The sequence below is a fragment of the Myotis yumanensis genome, unplaced genomic scaffold (genome assembly GCF_028538775.1).
Source record: "Myotis yumanensis isolate MYYU_CA2020_CCGP unplaced genomic scaffold, mMyoYum1.0.hap1 SCAF_12, whole genome shotgun sequence".
Classification (NCBI taxonomy): Eukaryota; Metazoa; Chordata; class Mammalia; order Chiroptera; family Vespertilionidae; genus Myotis; species Myotis yumanensis.
This window is the reverse complement of record NW_027223763.1, coordinates 17,079,032-17,097,803: the sequence shown is the minus strand read 5'-3', so window position 1 is coordinate 17,097,803 and position 18,772 is coordinate 17,079,032. Positions and strand designations below refer to the sequence as shown.

General features: G+C 41.0%; 1 protein-coding gene across 1 annotated transcript in view; it reads left to right on the top strand.

Annotated features, from left to right (window-relative positions):
• The first annotated feature begins 1,890 nt into the window (after positions 1 to 1,890).
• Positions 1,891 to 18,772, top strand: part of KIAA1958 (KIAA1958 ortholog) — a 99,380-nt gene continuing 82,498 nt past the window's right edge. Inside the window, exon 1 of the mRNA XM_070430883.1 lies at positions 1,891 to 1,915. The gene's annotated coding sequence lies outside the window, so the exon portion shown is untranslated. The remainder of the gene's footprint in view (positions 1,916 to 18,772) is intronic.

Below are 18,772 nucleotides of genomic sequence, written 5' to 3'. Positions count from 1 at the left end.
GTTTTTTTTTGTCAATTGTTTCAAATTTTCTACAGAGACAATTATGTCATCTATGAACACTTTTATTTTTTCCTACCCAATTTTTATAATTTTTATTTCATTTTCTTGTGTTATTGCATTGGCTAGAACTTCTAGTATGATATTGAAAAGGAGTAATGAGAGGGTACATCTTTGATCATGATCTTAGTGGAAAAGCTTCAAGATTCATTTACATTTTAGCAGGTGACTTCATTTCTTTTCTTAAGGCTGAATCATTTTCTATTGTATATACCTACCACATTTTGTTCATCCATCCATCCATCCATCCATGCATGGACATTTGGGCTGCTTCCACTTCTTGGCTATTGAGAATGCTGCTGCAGTGAACATGGGTGTGCAAATGTCTCTTCAAGTTCCTGCTTTAAATTCTTTTGGTTCTAATTTCTCCACAGGATTACATATTTGAAATATGTAGTAAATAACTGATGTGTTTTTTAAACAGACATCATTTTGTCAAAAATGTTTGCATAGATTTTTTTTTTTTTTAATTCAGCCTAGACCAGGAGGAATGTTGATAGAGTCAGGTGTTAAGAATTCTTTCTCCTTTGCTCAGTAGTCTCTTTCTCTGCCTCAATCACATTCTTCTCTCCCTTATCTACCTCAAGGGTAGAAGTGACTGAGGTTTCTCTGTCATAGTTGGGATGAGGCCGGGATGTGAGCCCCACCTATGGCTAATCATATAGGCTCTAAATGTTAACATTATTATTTTTTAGATGGTCAATGCTGTAAGTAGACAGAGAGTTAGGAGCATGTACTCTGCAGTCAGACTGTCTGGTATGAATCTCGGTTCCTCCAGATACCATGTGATCTTGGGCAGATTTCTTAATTTTTATGTGCCCCACCTATATGGCAATGCTAACACCTACTTCATAGAGTTTTTAGGATTAAATTAATACTCGCTAAGCACTTAATGTAAACCCTGGGCATACAGTAAATGCTCTGAAAGTGTTTGCTGGGTAAACTAAGAGTGGGGGGGAGGGGTGCCTGGTAACGCGTTAGCATGAGCCGAGCGCTATCCGTGGTGTTATTGTACCCCGGTCTTAGTGCGTTTTATGTGTTTTTAAGCGGCCCCACTCCTTCCATGGGAAGGATGCGTGTATTGGCAGTTGGATTTGGAAATTCCACGGAGCATCGGTGACTGTGGGTTGTACGTCTGTTGGTCAGAGGTGTTCTTACACGTCAGGATGTAAAAGATGACTATCTAGTTAAAACAGGTGCCACACACCTGCCACTCACGGAGCACGGTCTCGTAATGAGGTCTGCTCCCAGCGTTTAGGTGGAGTTGTAAGGAGAGGCGGGGGGACCGCGGCCCCGGGCGTGAGGCAAGAGGGGGTGCTGCCCACCTCAGGACATACCAGGGATGTGGACTGCACACCAGTCGGGGTGCGGAGACCGAGACCGCGGGCGCGTGTGGAGTCCGGAGGTCGGGCCACCACCCCCGGGGCAGCGATAGCAGCGAGCTCGGCGCGCGTCGTGGGAGGTGTGGTTACACACTTCCTGTGGGTCTCGCGGACCACGGCGCGTTTCCGGTGCCGGCTGGAGCCCGGGGTCCGAGCCCCCGCCCCGCTCGCCGGCCCCGCCCCGCCCGCGCCCCGCCCCCCGCCCGCCCGCCCGCCGCGCTCCGAGCCTGGCGCGCGGAGCCCGGGGCGCACGGAGCGGCGCGCGCTGGTCGGTGGAGCCAGGCTGGCGCCCCCGCACCCCGCCCCGCGCTCGCCCGCCGCCCGCCCGGCGCCTTCCCCGCGCCACTTGCCAGCGCTGCCCGGCCCTCCGGCCGCTCTCCCTCCCTCCCCTCCGTCCCGTCCCGCCCGGGCAGCCCGGCTCCCGCAGGCCCCCCCGCCGCCCGCGTTCCTATGGACAGACGCACAGACACCTGCAGGTGGGTGAGAGCCCGCGCGTGGGGCGGGGACGAGCGCGCCGACCCGGGCCGGGAGTCCCTTTGTGTAGGGGGCGGCCGCCCGGGGTCTCCTCTGCCTCCACCCTCGGCGGCCGCGCGGTGACCCGGCTGAACCCTCCTTTTGTCTCCTCTCGGGGGGGAGGTGGGGGAGGTCGAGAGTCAGGGCCGGGAACCCGGCGGCGGGACGTCGCCCGCGACGGGCTGGGGGGCGTGAGGGGCGGAGACCCCCGGCGGCCGAGGACGCTCCGGGAGCGAGCGCGGCGGCTGCCGCTCGGGTCCGCCTCCCGGGCACCGGCCCGCCGCCCAGCATCTCCCGTGGCCGCGGCGGCAGCGGGCGCGCTGCGTGGGTCTAGCTCGCCTAGTCCCGGTGTTGGGTCTGTTCGGGGGAGAGGAGGGCGGGAAGGGAAGATCAGAGCTGCCCTCGTAGTTTCCAAGTCTCGAGGTGGTGGTGGACCGAGGAGAGAGGTGGCTCCGGGCTTTGCCCGGCTCGCGTGTCTCCCCGCAGGCGCGCTGAGGTGCGTTGGGGGCGTGTGTGAAGGAACGTGCACCGCCGGGTTCCTTATTTATTGTTTCTAACGGAGGAGAGCTTTCTCTGAAAGCCCCCCCCCCCCCCCCATCTGAGGCTGCGCACAGTGATTGGTGTTTGTTATCAAATACCTCCAGAATGTATTGCCCTGGATGGAAGGAGGTTGGGCTGACCAAAACAAACCCAAATCAGAGAATGGTTGTGGTTTTCGGGTGGCTTGCTTGCTTTTTCTTTTTTCTTTTCTTTTCTTTTCTTTTCTTTTCTTTTCTTTTCTTTTCTTTTCTTTTCTTTTCTTTTCTTTCTTTTCTTTTTTCCTTTCCTTTCCTTCTTTCTTTTCCTTCCTTTCCTTCTTTCCTTCCTCCCCCCCGCCCCCCTTCCTTCCTTCCTTGTTAAGATAGGCACTTAATGGCAAGAAATAAAAGATGGCCCTAACTGGTTTGGCTCAGTAGATGGAGCATCGTCCTGTGGACTCAAGGGTTCCAGGTTCGATTCCGGTCAAGGGCATGTACCTGGGTTGCGGGCACATCCCCAGTACGGGGTGTGCAGGAGGCAGCAGATCGATGTTTCTCTCTCATCGATGTTTCTAACTCTCTACCCCTCTCCCTTCCTGTAGGTAAAAAAATCAATAAAATATGTTTTTTAAAAAAAGAAATAGAAGATGAACATGACTGTGATTTTTACAGTTTTTTATATCTGTATATGTTAAAGTTTTGGGATAAAGTTTTGTTGTTTCCCAGACTCCTGGGGATTAGCATGACAGGATCTTCGACCTATTAAATTAACAGTTAACAAGCGAGTCAGGCAGGGACAGCTTCCATGGTGGAGGTTAAATTAGAGTGCAGTAAATATCTGTCTTTCCATTCAAGCTAAAACCTTTAATTTTTTCTCATTGGAGACAGGAGATCTTTTACAATATATGGGGAGAGCGTGAATGTTACCACTGATTTCTTCCCCCCTCCCCTGCCATTGTTTCCCCCGTTTTATTGCTGTGTTGTCAATCAGCGAGCTAGACAAGACGCCTTAATGAGCAATTAGTAAGGAGTCATCTTTATTGCACAGGGGTTCAGAGCAGAATACCTCTGTCAAATTCTGAACAAACACAGGAAGGAGTATTCCCTTTTTATATCCTTCTAGGTCTTTGTGTAAGATATTTTTGTAGACACCTTGTAACCTTGAGTATATATCATAGCTAACAAACACCTGTCATATCTATACAGACACCTGTAACCTTGGATACATAATGAACAAACACTTGGCATGAGAATATGGGAATTATTATCAGTATTAGCCTATCAGCCCCTTTAGATGGCTAGCTTGCAAGGTCAGACAGTTAAGTTTATCTTTTCTATTATTTAAGCTAAAAAGCAGAGTTATTTTTACAGAATAAGAGACCATCTAAAAATAACAGAGTTGACTTATGGAACAAGGGACTAGCAAGAAATAGCAGAGAACTTCAAAACAGCAGTTTCAAACAGCAGTTTTCCCAAAGGAGAGATTATTACTATGCTTCATGATATGTATTTGTGTATTCTTTGAATATAACCCATTAGTTGGGTTATATACAGGGGCAGGCAAAAGTAGGTTTACAGTTGTTGGTATGGAAAAATACATGCAGGTTATGATTATTACAATAGCTTTATTAACTGCTTCTTGTATTCACAACTGTAAGCCTACTTTTGCTTGTACTTAGTGGATACAGTGTTTTGAAAAAACTGTGATATTTCTGATTTGTATTATTTTTCTGGCTATGTTTCTTATAAACAGTTGCTATGTATTCGGATACTCAAATAATAAATGAAGTTGAATAAGCACCCAGAAAATTAATTTTTACAGATTCAGATTTTTAATGCAGGTGATATCTTTGTATTAACTGCAATCTGCTGCTCACTTCTGGAGGCTTCTACTTATTTTTGCCTATTGTGTGAGAATCCGTATTGACAATCTTACAGTTACCAAGCATATTATAAAAACTGAGGGCACTCAGACAGTTATATGTACAACTTTATGTAGAAAATGGAAGCTTTCTTTAAAAATGATTTTTAAAAAAAGCATTATCTAGACTTGAAGGAAAATCATGGTGGAAAAAATATTTAAATTTTCATCAAGATGTAGAAATTCATCAGAGAACAATATACAATTTAATTCAGTTTTAATTAGGCAAGCTCATTTTTGTCATTATAAAGAAGAGACAGGTAGGTATACCTAAAATGATGCCTTTTTTCTAGAAGACAAATTTACCCTAGATTCTTGCCCTAGTTACATTAACAGATGAATATCATTACATGCCTAATTTTGTAAATGTCTGGAGTGTATATTTTTGTACACTTAAAACCTAGAAGAGGCGACATCTAACAACAATCACGCCAGTGAGTTGATCAAATTTTACTAGTTCCTGCTCCGACTTCCGGTCTAGATTAGATAAAATGAATTTAAAGTCTGCACAAAGGCACAGAGCTCAGTGTTAAAGGTGCAGGTAGGCCCTTGAGCAAGGTGGTTCTTCCTTTTCCATTAAGGGTGGCCCAAAGAGGACAAGTATTAAAATTTGTTCAGGTGTGTCCTGAATGGTGCAGTAGAGTTCTAAAACACGCTTAGAATTTCAGCTCATAGGTAGACACTCTTCATCAGCTCTTAGAAGTTTTAAAAAGGATAAGCCAACAAACTGAATTGCTTGTTTATGCATTTATTTACAGGGCTGTCAGTTTTAGCAATAAGGTTTAACAAAGAGTCACTGTGTAAGCTAAAGAGTAAGAGAGTGTGGCCTGTGTTGAGAATTGCTTGGCAAAGTTGTAGTTGTGCTTAATAGTTCTCTGGGATTGGCAGTGTAGCATCATTACGTGGCTGGCTATTTTTTGTTGTTGTTTTGTTTTTAGACTATAATTTGTAGATGTTAATTTTTTAATTTTTGTATAATTTAACAATAATATTCTACTGTAATCACACGCATTCCAGAGAATGTTACATGTTGTCAACTGATTTTCTTCTGGTATGTTGTTGTTTAGGAAGGCATATAAATTATTTTTCACTTTTCATGGTTGACTTTTTTTTCCCTGCTGCTTTTGATATTGTGACAAATCAGTGCCACTTCAAGAAATTTTAAATTTGTATAAAGTTGGATTTCAAATGTAACTGAGCAGTATAAACTGACGTTTATCAGATTCTCTTTCAAAACAACACTAAGCTGCCCATAGTTAAATTTGATAGGCTTTAAAATTCCATAGACTTCTCTAGCCTTTTCCTGTTTGTTAGTTCTCATGTAGGACCTTTAAAAGAAACTCAAAATGGCCACTTTATGTTAACTGGAACCCTCAAATGACTAGTATTATCACTAGTAATAATCAAATGGAAAACTAAAAAGTAACAATTTTATTTTTTAAAATAGATTTATGACTTTCAAATCATTTTTCATGCAGTTTTTGTAGCCTGGTCGGGAAGCAGGTCTGACTGAGAGGTGTGGACAGTGACCTTTTATTCCAGCCTTTATGGTCCTGCATTGTTTAAGAATAGTGCAAACTCTTGCTGCTTGTAGAAAATGTAGAATTTATTCTTGGATTAATATTCTGCTACCAGATGTATGAGGCTGGCTCTAAAGAAGCTTTTGCTCTTAATACTGTCAAAAATAGAGAAGCTGAAGATTGGAGAGAAGCCATTTATTTTGAACAGTTTTATTTTCTGACAGTTTGTGTTTGTAAAGAAACCTGTTCATAAAATTTGCTTAAGAGATCTGCCTACATAGTTGCGAGAAGAAACCCCACAGGTTTCTTTCTTTTTTTTCTTTAAAAAAAGTTCCATCAAGCTTAACTCTTACATGGTACTTTTTGACTTTGCTTTTGATTAGTTGATTTATGGACTTTATTTACCAGCACGATGGGAGAATTCTTTTGCTATCCTGAAATTGCCCACTGCCTGTGCTCTGCTCTGTTTCCTAGGTAACAAGTGCATTGCATAGATTCCATAATGAGGACTGTGGTTGGCTAGTTACAGTGTAAATTCTGTTGTTTGGTAACGCTTAGTCTCAAATTCAAATAAAGGTCAAGAATCCAAAAGTACTGAAAATGCAAATTTTTGAATTTTATCTTGTATTCAAGGTCAACAAAGTTTAAAATACTTTTCTGGAGAAAGGCAAATTATGCAACAGTATTCAAGCTTGTTTTGCAAAGTTTTAAATAGTTGGAAAGCTTTTTGACTTTTTCATATTGGTAATACCAGTGGCTCTAGTGACAAAGAAGATGTATTTCAGAAACACTTTATCACACTTAAAAATAATATAGGAAACAAAGGGATGGGGTCTAGGACATCAGTAATTGGTCCTTTTGTACTGAGAGAAAAACACCATCATATATGTCTCAAAAGATAAACTGTGCAACTTGGTGTGAAATGTATCTTTAAAAAACTTTAAGAAGACATTAAAACATTTAATAAACTTTTAAACACATTAAAAGTCTTATAAAATTACACATTTTACTCTAGCACTTTTCCTTCTGTTCAGGCAACTTTGTGTCAGCACCAAGGAGCAGGTCTTTCTTAGAGAGTAGCTTTCCCTGTCACTTTTCTCTTGAACTATGGTCTCTGTAACTCCATATGCAGGGCAAGAAGTGATATGTGTACAGTTGCTAGTAATTATTACCTGTTTGTTTTTAAAAACTTGCAAAGAATCAGAATTTCTTTTTTAAAAATGTTTTTATTGATTTTAGAGAAAGAGGGATGCGGAGAGAGGGAGGGAAGAAGGAGGGAGATAGACAGACAGACAAACAGACATCACTATGAGAGAAACATAGATTGGCTGTCTCCTGTACCCACCCTGAATGGAGATGAACCTACAACCACCGTGAATCAGAATTTCATTAATACCCACTGCAAATATCTTTTTACTTGATACCTGAAAATGTTTCCTGTTTATTAATCATCAAAGACTCTGTTAGCTGAAGTATTTAAAAAAATTTTTTTTCTTGAATTCTAGAGACTTATCCAAAGTTGTCTCCGTTACTTTTCTTTGCTTAAATGGATTGTTTTTTTTATTACTTACCCTTTTAAAAAAAAATGTGTTTTTATTAATTTCAGAAAGAGAGAGGGAGAGAGAAATAGAAACATCAATGATAAGAGAGAATCATCAATCGGCTGCCACCTGCAAGCCCCCCCACTGGGGAAATCAATCCCACAACCCTGGCATGTGCCCTGACCAGGAATCAAACTGTAACCTGGTTCATGGGTCCACGCTCAACCATTGTGCTACACCAGCCACACTGATTATTTACCCTTTTTATAGTAATTTTAATTTTAGGAATAGAACATGTCTTATTTGGATCCTCTCTTGGTTTCCTGCAAAACTAGCACTTGCTTAGCCTTTTCTAATTGCAAATATTCTGTCCCTTTCATTTTCCCTGGTAAATATTTACTATTTAATATTTTTTTTATCATTGCATTATTCAAGGCTACTGTCCTGCTTGCTGAGAAGCCCTTGTTTATTTTTAAGTATGATTTTTTGTTATCTTGGAAAACTATTTTTTCCTATATATGTATAGGAATATATATATGGACATATATCTGTGTAGGTTAAAAAAAGGTAAGAGATGCAGTAATTTGATTATTAACAGCTTCTTTTGTTTATCTGCTCCATAATACAGTTATAAGCCAACATTGAGGGTGGGGCAAAAGTAGGCTCACAGTTGTGAGTACACGAAGTAGAGTTTATTCTTGTATTATTTATTAATGATTTTATTATTTTCCATATGAACAATTGTAGACCTACTTTTGCCGACCCTGTATATTTGTTGCAGAGAGTTTACTTCTTTTCTAAATTACTCAGGTTGTGAACATTTCCATAGCAATTCTGGTTCAATAATACATTTCATTTATCTGTTACTTTTAGAAGACAAAGAGCTCTACATTAATGAATTTCTTTCTAACTAAAGTTTATCTCCTGGGAAAAACTTAATATTTTAATCTTTTGGGAGAAAATGTTCCCCTCATGTAGTTTAATATTAAAGTAAAGGTGGCAATTCAGCTACTTTTGGAAATCTGCCAAAGGAAGCATTTTCTGGTATCTGGATGAACCCAAGCAAATTGACAGAATTTACCAAGAGCCATAAATATAGTCAAACCCATTTATCCAGTAATTCTGCTAATTGAAAGGTAGAAAAAGGTACACAAAAATATTCAACAAAGCAGATAGCAGGGCCCACAGGCTAAATCTGGCCTGTTGCAACCCAGATCTAGGAACAGCCATTCTTTGTAGCTCTTTTGTGCTACAATGGCAGAGTTTATTTGTTACAGAAACCTTGCAAAGCAGGAAGTATTTACTATCTGACCCTTACCAGAAAATGCTTGCTGACCCTGCATTAGAGCATTCTATGGAATAATGAAAGATTGGCAATAACCAATATACCCACAGTAGGGAATTATTACATAAACCCTGGTATAAACACCCGATGGAATAGGATATAGCCATTTAAAATGATTATAGAGATTATTCATCCAGCCAATATTTATTGGGCATTTGATATGCATTAAATACTTGTCTAGTTGCTGGGAAAACAATAGACAAAAAAATCGACCCTCATAGAACTTTAATTTTCATAGAAGAGATGGAGACTAAACAAGACAAATACATAAAATAACACAAAAGGGATAAGTGCTGAGATTGTAAAAAGAGAAAAAGCAGGGAAGGGTTATATGAAATATCTCAGGGTCAGGGCTTGACAATTTAGATAGGTAAAGAGGCCTTACCAAGAAAATGAATTTTGGGTAAGGACTGAAAATACATGAAAAGTGCTTGATGTATAGGTAGCTGAATGAAGAGCATTTGAGGCAGAGGGAATAGAAAGTAAAAGGACTTGAGCATCTGCAGATTTTGGTACCTGTTGTGCACCCTGGACCCAGTCTCCTGTGGATACCAGGGGACGACTGTATAAATTTCATAGGGCTGTGAAGATGAAGTGAGGACCTAAGAGAAATGATTATTAAGGTTAACTATCTAGAAGGGAAAGTTATTTGAATGGTAGATACCAGAGAAAGTTGAGCTCAACAAATGTACTGTTGAAAGTCTGTATATGTCTGTCTACTTTGACTTTATAGGTAACATACAGTAATTTATTAAGAACATTTTAAAGCTCCAAGTCATGTGCTGTTGTAGCATGTAGATTATACACCCTTTATAGAATCAAATCTTTATCAAATTTTGGAGAAAATAATGTTTATTTTTATTTCAATAGGAGAAGCACTGTGACTTTGGTGAATGGCCTTGGTGGGTCATGTGATGAACCATGGGGCGGATGAGTGGTGAAAGGCATTCAGCCAACTCTGGGAAGGATGCCTTATTTATTGGAGCATGCAGGAACTTTGCTTTGTGAGTATATAGGTCAGGGCAGTAAAGAACTCTAAACAGACACACAGTGATGAAAGGGGATCAACTAGAGAGTGATGAGTGAGAATGTAATCCAGTCCTCTGGAGTGTGCCACCAAAATTCTAGTATTTGAATATCCCCTCTTAGAGAGGCTGAAGATCATTGAACTCACATCTATAATAATAAAAGCATAATATGCTAATTAGACCAGACAGCCGAACAGCCTTCCAGACGTCATTCCGGACTAAGCTGTGGAGGCAGAGGGGGTTAGGAGCGATCAGGCAGGCATGCAGAGTGGTTAGGGGTGATCAGGCAGGCAGGCAGGTGAGCAGTTAGGAGCCAAGGTCCCGGATTGCGAGAGGGATGTCTGACTGCCAGTTTAGCGGGATCGGGCCTAAACCGGCAGTCAGATATCCCCCGAGAGGTTCTGGATTGTGAGAGGGTGCAGGCTGGGCTGAGGGGTCCCCCTCCCCTAATAATGGATATAGTTAAGAATTTTAAAAAATTTTTTTTCTAGAAAATGACTTAATTTTGGGGAAAGCTTTTGGTAAAATTTGAAGTATGGAAAAATGAAATTTAACTTACGGAGTACTATGGCATTTTGTGAAAAAAGATTAGATTCCTTTTTGTTTGTGGTATTTATTTTAGTTAAGGGTAATTTTATATGCATAGTGTGTCCTGATGTATTTTATATTTGTGACTATTTGGGGATTGCATAAGATTCTGTTACTTTATACTGAGAAATCTGAAATCGTTTTGTAATGATGATTTTGTTTTCTTCAGTACTAAATCTTCCTAAGTTATATTTGCTCAAGCTGCTGCTTTTTTGTTTTAAACATAGCTGGATAAATGAAGATAGGGTCAGCCATATCTCTGCCACACTAACTTTGTAGGAAAGTTTCTGCCTTCCTTGCAGAATCGTGGCTTGTAACTTAGGGTGTCTACAGGCACGTTAATTCTGAATAGAATCTGGGGATTGTGCTTATTAGCTAGAAGTGTGGCAATTTTGGTAGTAAGTTCCTAATAGGACTCAGGTACTTACATGCTTAGTGGTATGTTGCTGTTGCAGCAGTTGTGGTATTTAATTGAACCTGAAGGTCCCTTGGACTTTTCCTAGTCCATTAGAGTAAAATGACTGGAAAGACCTCTGAGAACATTTTTTAAAATGCAATTTAGAATTTGTGATTTAGTTAATAGTTAAGCTAAGGATGTTTAGGAGCATTTGGGGATGTCAGGGAAGGAAACTATGTTTACAGAAATCTTCATGAAACATGAAGTTGTGACACTGAATTAGCCTGTTTTTCCCAGCTCTGTGCTGATACACCAGGCTCTGGTCCGAGGAGTAGCATGACTCGATTCTCCCTTAACACCTTTGACAGTTATTCTTTTCAGGATTTAGGTTGATACATCATATGCACATAATCTGGAATGCTCAGGAAGGATATGCAGAATTTCTCTTAGATTTTAAGAAATGACTATGATTGAATGTTTTAGTTTGATTTTTTTGAGTAGGAATTTTTGTTCTGTGTGATAAATGTTCAGTATTAGCACCAAGAGAACTAAATTTATATAGACTGGGACATCAATCAAATTTTCTGTACCTATAAGATGAAAGTATGACTGAGATAGCGTATCTTTTGTCTTTATTTGGTAATTCTTAATCTTTTTTTGTGGATTTTTGGCCCCTGAGAGAATCAGATAAAATTTTTGGATTCTCATAAAATGCACATTTGCACATACAGCATACAGTTTTGTATACATTTTAGGAAATATGTGGATCCCCGGTGCATTGTGCTAACAATCTCTATTTTGTGTAGTTACATTTTAGCATGTGATATTCTTCTAAAACTAGAAACCTTAAAAGTTTGAGGTAAGGATTTAGGTGAGTGAGCTTATGGACCTCCAGGGAAAATTTATCTTTTTTATGAGGAGAGGATAACATGGTATTTTTCCAACAGACATTCATATAAACTGTCGTACTGTTACAGAAGACTGGAGAAAAACCAAGCAACGTTTACAGTGATGGAGTTCCACTTTATTATACACTGGTGGGCTCAGAGAAAAATGTCTTTCAAATTCTGAGCAAACAAAGGAAGGAGTATTCCCTTTTTATATCATTCTAGGTCTGTGTGTAAATTATTTTTGCAGACAGCTTGTAACCTTGAGTACATATCATATCTATACAGACAACTTGTAATCTTCAGTACATATCATATCTAACAAACACCTGGCATGAAAATATTATCAGTATCAGCGTATCAGCCCCTTACATTAGATGGCTAGCTTGCACAGTCAAACAGTTAAGTTTATCTTTTCTATTATTTAAGCTAAAAAAACAAAGTTATTGCCCTAACTCAGCGGTTCTCAACCTGTGGGTCTCGACCCCTTTGGCGGTCGAACGACCCTTTCACAGGGGTCGCCTAAGACCATCCTGCATATCAGATATTTACATTACGATTCATAACAGTAGCAACATTACAGTTATGAAGTAGCAACGAAAATAATTCTATGGTCATGAGGAACTGTATTTAAAGGGCCAGAAGGTTGAGAACCACTGCCCTAACTGGTTTGGCTCAGTGGATAGAGTGTCAGCCTGCGGACTGATAGGTCCCAGGTTCGATTCCAGTCAAGGACATGTACCTTGGTTGTGGGTACATCTTCAGTAGGAGGTGTGCAGGAAGCAGCTGATCGATGTTTCTCTCTCATCGATGTTTCTAACTCTCTATCCCTCTCTCTTCCTCTCTGTAAAAAATCAAAATACGTTTTTAAAAAACGCACAAAAATAAATTTATTTTACAGAATAAGAGACCATCTAAAAATAACAGAATTGACCTATAGAACAAGGGACTATCTAAAAATAACAGAATTACAAGCAGTAGTTTCACAAAATAGGGGTTAGCCTTCTCAGTCCTAGTAGTGTGCATCTGGTTAAATCCTTCTCTGCACTATAGGTTATGCAGAAATAGTGTCTCTTTACTGTTGCATTTACAAAGTCAGTCTAGCAAGGAAAAATTAAAATGCTTAAATTTTCATTCTCATTTCTACAGGAATAAAAAGAGAATTCATTATGCCAAGCATTACAAATAAGCATGTATTAAAGCAGCTACATATGATGAAGCACATTGTTGTAACACCCCATGAAAGATAATTTGCATGGAAGATGATTATTTAATATGACTTTAATTTACAAGAAACATTTCACCATTTAATTGAACCCTTTTACACACACTGCTTTGCTTCAGTAGTTTGCATTTGCTCCCTGCATATGTACAGTGCCATAAGGGTGGTTAAAATCTGATTCAGTCTAGCTGGAAGGTGAAACGACAGCTGAAAGTCATGTCATAAAAACATACATTATTAAACATTTGAGAATTGTTTTTGAAATTGTTTTTCTGTTGGCTGGTTTGTACCATAAAGCTGATTGTCTAATTTTTTTCTAGTAAGATTTGTATAAAATTATTTGGCCCTGCTGGCCACGAATTAAACCATATTGTTCAGTTTAAAAATCTTTCACCTTTATAGGCCATTCACCTATATGGTACTTTTACAAAATGAGCAATAGCCTACATTTATAGTCATTACAGAAAGAAAATTTTTTGATGATAAAGAAGACACTAAAATAAGCATTTCAACAAAAGCTGACTTGTGATTCTAATGCCTAGAAAGATAATATATGGTTTTAAAAAAAAGGTAATGTAGGTATGTCTAAGGTCTTCTCTGTATTAGCAGAATAGTGTAGTAGAGTGTATGGATAAACTTTATCACACAGAAGGAATTTGGGATGAGCTTGGGACTGACTGCTTGGGGATGTTCCATCACTGAGACATCCTATATAATAAATAGGTAATATGCAAATTAACCCTCATGCCCTCACAAGATGGCTGCCTACAACCAGGCCGAAGGGGGATTAGTGAGGATGACCAAACGACTGAACAAGCAGGCTGTGTGCGACCAGGCCGGCAGGGGGGTTAGTGAGGGATAACCAAACAACCGAACAGTAGGCTGCGAGGGGCAACCAGGCTGGCGGGGGGAGGGGGGGCAGTTAGGGGCGACCAGGCCAGCGAGGGGGGGCAGTTAGGGACGACCAGGCTAGCAGGGGTTGTGCAGTTGGGGATGACCAGGCAAGCAGGGGGACAGTTGGGGGCAATTAGGCTGGCAGGGGGGGCAGTGAGGGGCAACTAGGCCAGTGGTGGGGGCAGTTTAGAGCGACCCGACCAGCGGGGGCAGGCAGTTAGGGGCAACCAGGCCAGCAGGGGGGTGCAGTTAGGTATGATCAGGCCGGCATGCAGAGGCAGTGAGAGGTGATCAGGCCAGCCAGCGGGGGAGGGGGCAGTTAGGGGCAACCGGGCAGGCAGGCAGGTGAGCAATTAGGAGCCAGCGTTCCAGGATTGTGAGAGGGATGTCCAATTGCCGGCAGTGGGACATCCCCTAAAGGGTCCCGGATTGGAGAGGGTGCAGGCTGGGCTGAGGGGACCCCTTACTCCCCCTGCACAAATTTCGTGCCCTGGGCTTCTAGTTTAAAATAAGCAATGTGAGAAGACAGACCCATTCTTTTTTTTTTTTAAATATATTTTATTGATTTTTTACAGAGAGGAAGGGAGAGAGATAGAGAGTCAGAAACATCGATGAGAGAGAAACATCGACCAGCTGCCTCCTGCACATCCACCACTGGGGATGTGCCCGCAACCCAGGTACATGCCCTTGACCGGAATCGAACCTGGGACCCTTCAGTCCACAGGCCGACGCTCTATCCACTGAGCCAAACCGGCTTCGGCGACAGACCCATTCTTAATGGGGAACACTGAAAGTACGTCAAATGAGGAAAACACTGAAGGCCTGCAGGTTAAGGATATCTGTTATCACCATTGTTTTGGAGGTCCCAGTCACTGTAGTAAGATAAGGCAAGAAAAGGGGATACAGCCGAAACCGGTTTGGCTCGATGGATAGAGCGTCGGCCTGCGGACTCAGGGGTCCCAGGTTCGATTCCGGTCAAGGGCATGTGCCTGGGTTGCTGGCACATCCCCAGTGGGAGATGTGCAGGAGGCAGCTGATCGATGTTTCTCTCTCATCGATGTTTCTGACTCTCTATCTCTCTCCCTTCCTCTCTGTAAAAAATCAATAAAATATATTTAAAAAAAAGAAAAAGAAAAGGGGATACACATGTTGTAAAGGAAGCCCTACAATTATCACCATTTACAGGAATAGTGATGGGATAGAGGAAAAGAACATTTCTGAGAATGAGATAAAAGTTCAAAATGGTGGGATGGGGAACTGAAACATTTTCTATTGGGTACCTTCTATGGTTTTGGTGAATGGAGGCTTTCTGCTAAAAGTGGAGAGGCTGAGGATAAAATTGGGTAACTAAAAAGAATGGGAAGAAAGGATGTGGAGTAGCAGGTGTGATGAAAAAATATTTGGAATAGCTTTAAGATTTCAACTGGGAGCGAATTGCTATGAAACACTATGGAGTCAGTCAACAGCAGTTGGTTGCTGTGAGTCAGGATGACTTCTGGATGTTCCAAGCACAAGCAATTGATTACTTGTGTGGACAGCTTCCTAACCACCTGAGGTGGTAGATAGGTGGTTCAGTCCCTTTCACAAAAATTTGCTCCTGAGATCTGATATTTGATTGCATGAAACCCTGAAGTTGGAGATCTTGTAGGATCAATTATAGGTAAGGCAAGGGAGAAAGGAAGGATGGAACTGGGAGGAAAAGCCTGTATTTTATTTTTGTAGTGGACAGTTCTGTCAGTAGGTGGTCACTGATTATGTACAGAAAGGCCTAGATGTTAATTCCTACTTCCTAGGGTTGTTGTGGAGATCCACTAAATTAGGTGTGACAGTGGATATGAACTATATCCCACAGTGCCCTGCATATAATAAGCTCTTAGTACAGCGGTTCTCAATCTGTGGATTGCGACCCCTTTGGGGGTCGAACGACCCTTTCACAGGGGTCGCCTAAGACCATCGGAAAACATATATATAATTACATATTGTTTTTGTGATTAATCACTATGCTTTAATTATGTTCAATTTGTAACAATGAAATTGGGGGTCACCACAACATGAGGAACTGTATTAAAGGGTTGCGGCATTAGGAAGGTTGAGAACCACTGTTAGTAGATACCTGTTTTACAAACAAAAGCAAAATTCTGTGCTGAGTGAACCTATTATGTCCAGATACTTAAGCAATCTTGTCTCCCATACATCCTTTCAATTCTCAGCATCCTTAAACCTGTCCTGGCCTCTATTCCTTTAGCCTTTCCTTTGCATCCTTAGAAACCTCTGCTTGAGCCTGCTGCTTCACGTTTCTCTTTCTTCAACAGCTAGATTTCTTAGATAAGTGGATTACAGTGCTATCTATTCTCTTATCACTAATTTTCTTAATCCCAGAAAATGTGGCTGCCTCTATCTCTCTTCCACTCATAGTCTCAGCATAGGTGATAAACAGACAAACAACTAAGTAAACTATCCACTTATAGTCTCAACATAGATGATAAACAGACAAACAAGTAAGTAAACTACCAGGTGGTAATAAATGCCATGGAGAAAAGTAATTTCAAGGTGCGGGGATAGGGCGCGCCAGGCACACGTGAGGAGGTTTGTGGGATGGTCTGGTAGGGCCTCTCTCATAAGAGGACACTTAAGCCAGACCTGAAGGAAGTGAAAGAGCCAACCATACAGATATCTGGGGAGAAGAGCATTCCAAGTAGCCAGGGCAAAATTTCTGAAGTGAGTGCAATGTTGATGCATTTGAGGAAGAATAAGGAGGATTTGCAAATGGGGCAGAAGGGCCAAGAAGGGGATGTCAGAAAGGAAGTATGTAGATAATGACTTTGGGAGCATGTGGAAATGGTCTTCTGATTGCTTCTCTTTCCTCAGTGAGAGTGAGGATGGAGCAGAAGGAATCGGGGATTTGAAGAGATATTCAGTTAAGACAATGGACAGTCAATGGATTCGAGCAAATTGTGATCCCCGGACCAACAGCATCAATATCATCTGGGAATGTGTTAAAAATGCAAATTTCGGGGCCTCATCCCAGATCTGCTGAATCAGAAACTCTGGAGGCGAGGGCAAACAATCTGGATTTTTAACAAGCCCTCTGTGTTGTTCTAATTTACAAAAAGTTTGAGAACTACTGGAGTAGGGGGGTGATTAGTTAGTTCTGAGGACCCACTTGAGTTTACTAGTAACAGTCGTAAGTTTAATGTGAAAATAGTCTAGGTTATATTGAAGAAAGAAAGGGGTGAGTGATTCGAGTGTGTACAAGGGATTGTTTTAAATGAAAAACCGTGAAATCTAAGCTGCATAAAGAAAGAAGCAAGGAACGATGTTAATCTGTCCATGATCATAGGCAGCTCCCGCCCCTCGTGAGGAGGATGGGCCTCATTTCCAGGCGAGCTCCCAGGACCTGCATGCAACTCCCAGCCAGGTTAGAATGTGCTTGCTTTAATCAGAACAAAACAGTCACGGTTACACAGAACATGATTAATATTTCTTAAAATTATAGCTGGTCCCCAATATTCTCTTTCTGCCCCTAAGAAGACTGCTTTCAACAGGTGTTCTTTGTATTTTACTCTCACACCTTATTGGCCAAAAATTGTGGGCTCAGCCTTTAGAAGATTCATTTTATAGATCATAAATGTTCTAAATGTTTAATTCTTAAACTCAGAATGGAGCCTGAATTCCAGGGCTGAGTTTTGCTTCTATTGAAGGTTATCTATCCACCATCTCCAGCTGTGTGCCTGCAGATGAGATGCCAGGGGTCAGGTCACTCTTGTCTGGACTTGGTAAGAAAAGCCTTTGGAATGTTTCATTTCTCCGGACATAAAGCTGCTTTGTGCACAAATGTCCTGTATGGCTGGGACACACTGTTACCCATGGGGCAGAAAGAAGGGCAAAGAGGAACAATAAAAATACTAGCAGCCAAGTGTGTAGTTACTTGCTAAGGTCAATGTTAGGATTAGGGAAGTTTACAAAATATGTCAATGGCAGAATATAAAAATTGTTCATGTACTCTTTTCTGACTTTTGAAAATGACATTAAAATGGGAGAGAAGGAAGGAAGGGAGGAACGGAGGAACGGAGGAAGGGAGGGCATTGGGATAGTGAAAACATGAAAGGATCAATTGATCCTTAGGTCCCAGTGGGTTAAAGACTAGGTCAGTGAAAGAATTTCTGATACAGATCTGATTGATCCCAAATTTCAGGAATCTTTACCTCAGCCACATGTCTTTATAATAAGTGTTTCCTGACTTTAGAAGTGTATATCAGAGCAAATAATTTTGAGTCAAAAGTTTTGAATTCAAGTCCTGCCTTTATTGTTATCTTGCCTTGGTTAAGTCACTTAATTTCTCTGAACCAGTTCCAATATCTGTACAGTGGAACGAAAAGTACCTAAGAACTTAGCTTCACAGTTGTTCAGATTATGAAATGAGAGACAAATGTATGAAAATGTTTTTATAAAATATGGAGTCCCGTTTCCTAGTCTGTTCCTCCATTCTTTTCAACAGGCTTCCTCCCCTTCTGTATCCTACATTTTGTTCACAGAGTGCAAAGGACCTTGCCTCATGGCTGTGACAAAAGTATGAATCTTGTAGAAAAGTAATAAAAGAAGTATTTGTGACTGTTGTTGTAATTACTTGCCTTGTAATAAAATATTGTCTTAATGCATTAAATTTATATTTCTGGTCACTATGGAGTAACTGGGAACTGATTTATCATTCCACCTGGATTAGGGGTTCTCCAGAAAAACAGAACCAATTCTACATCTATACACACACACACACACACACACACACACACACACAAATACATATAAAGAGATTTATTATAAGGAATTGGGTCACACAAGTATGGAGGCTGAGAATTCCCCAGTTCTGCAGCCAATAAGTTGGATTCCTAGGTGAGCCAATGTATATAGTTCCAGAGTCTGAAGGCCTGAGAACCAGGAGAGCCACTGGTGTAAATTCTA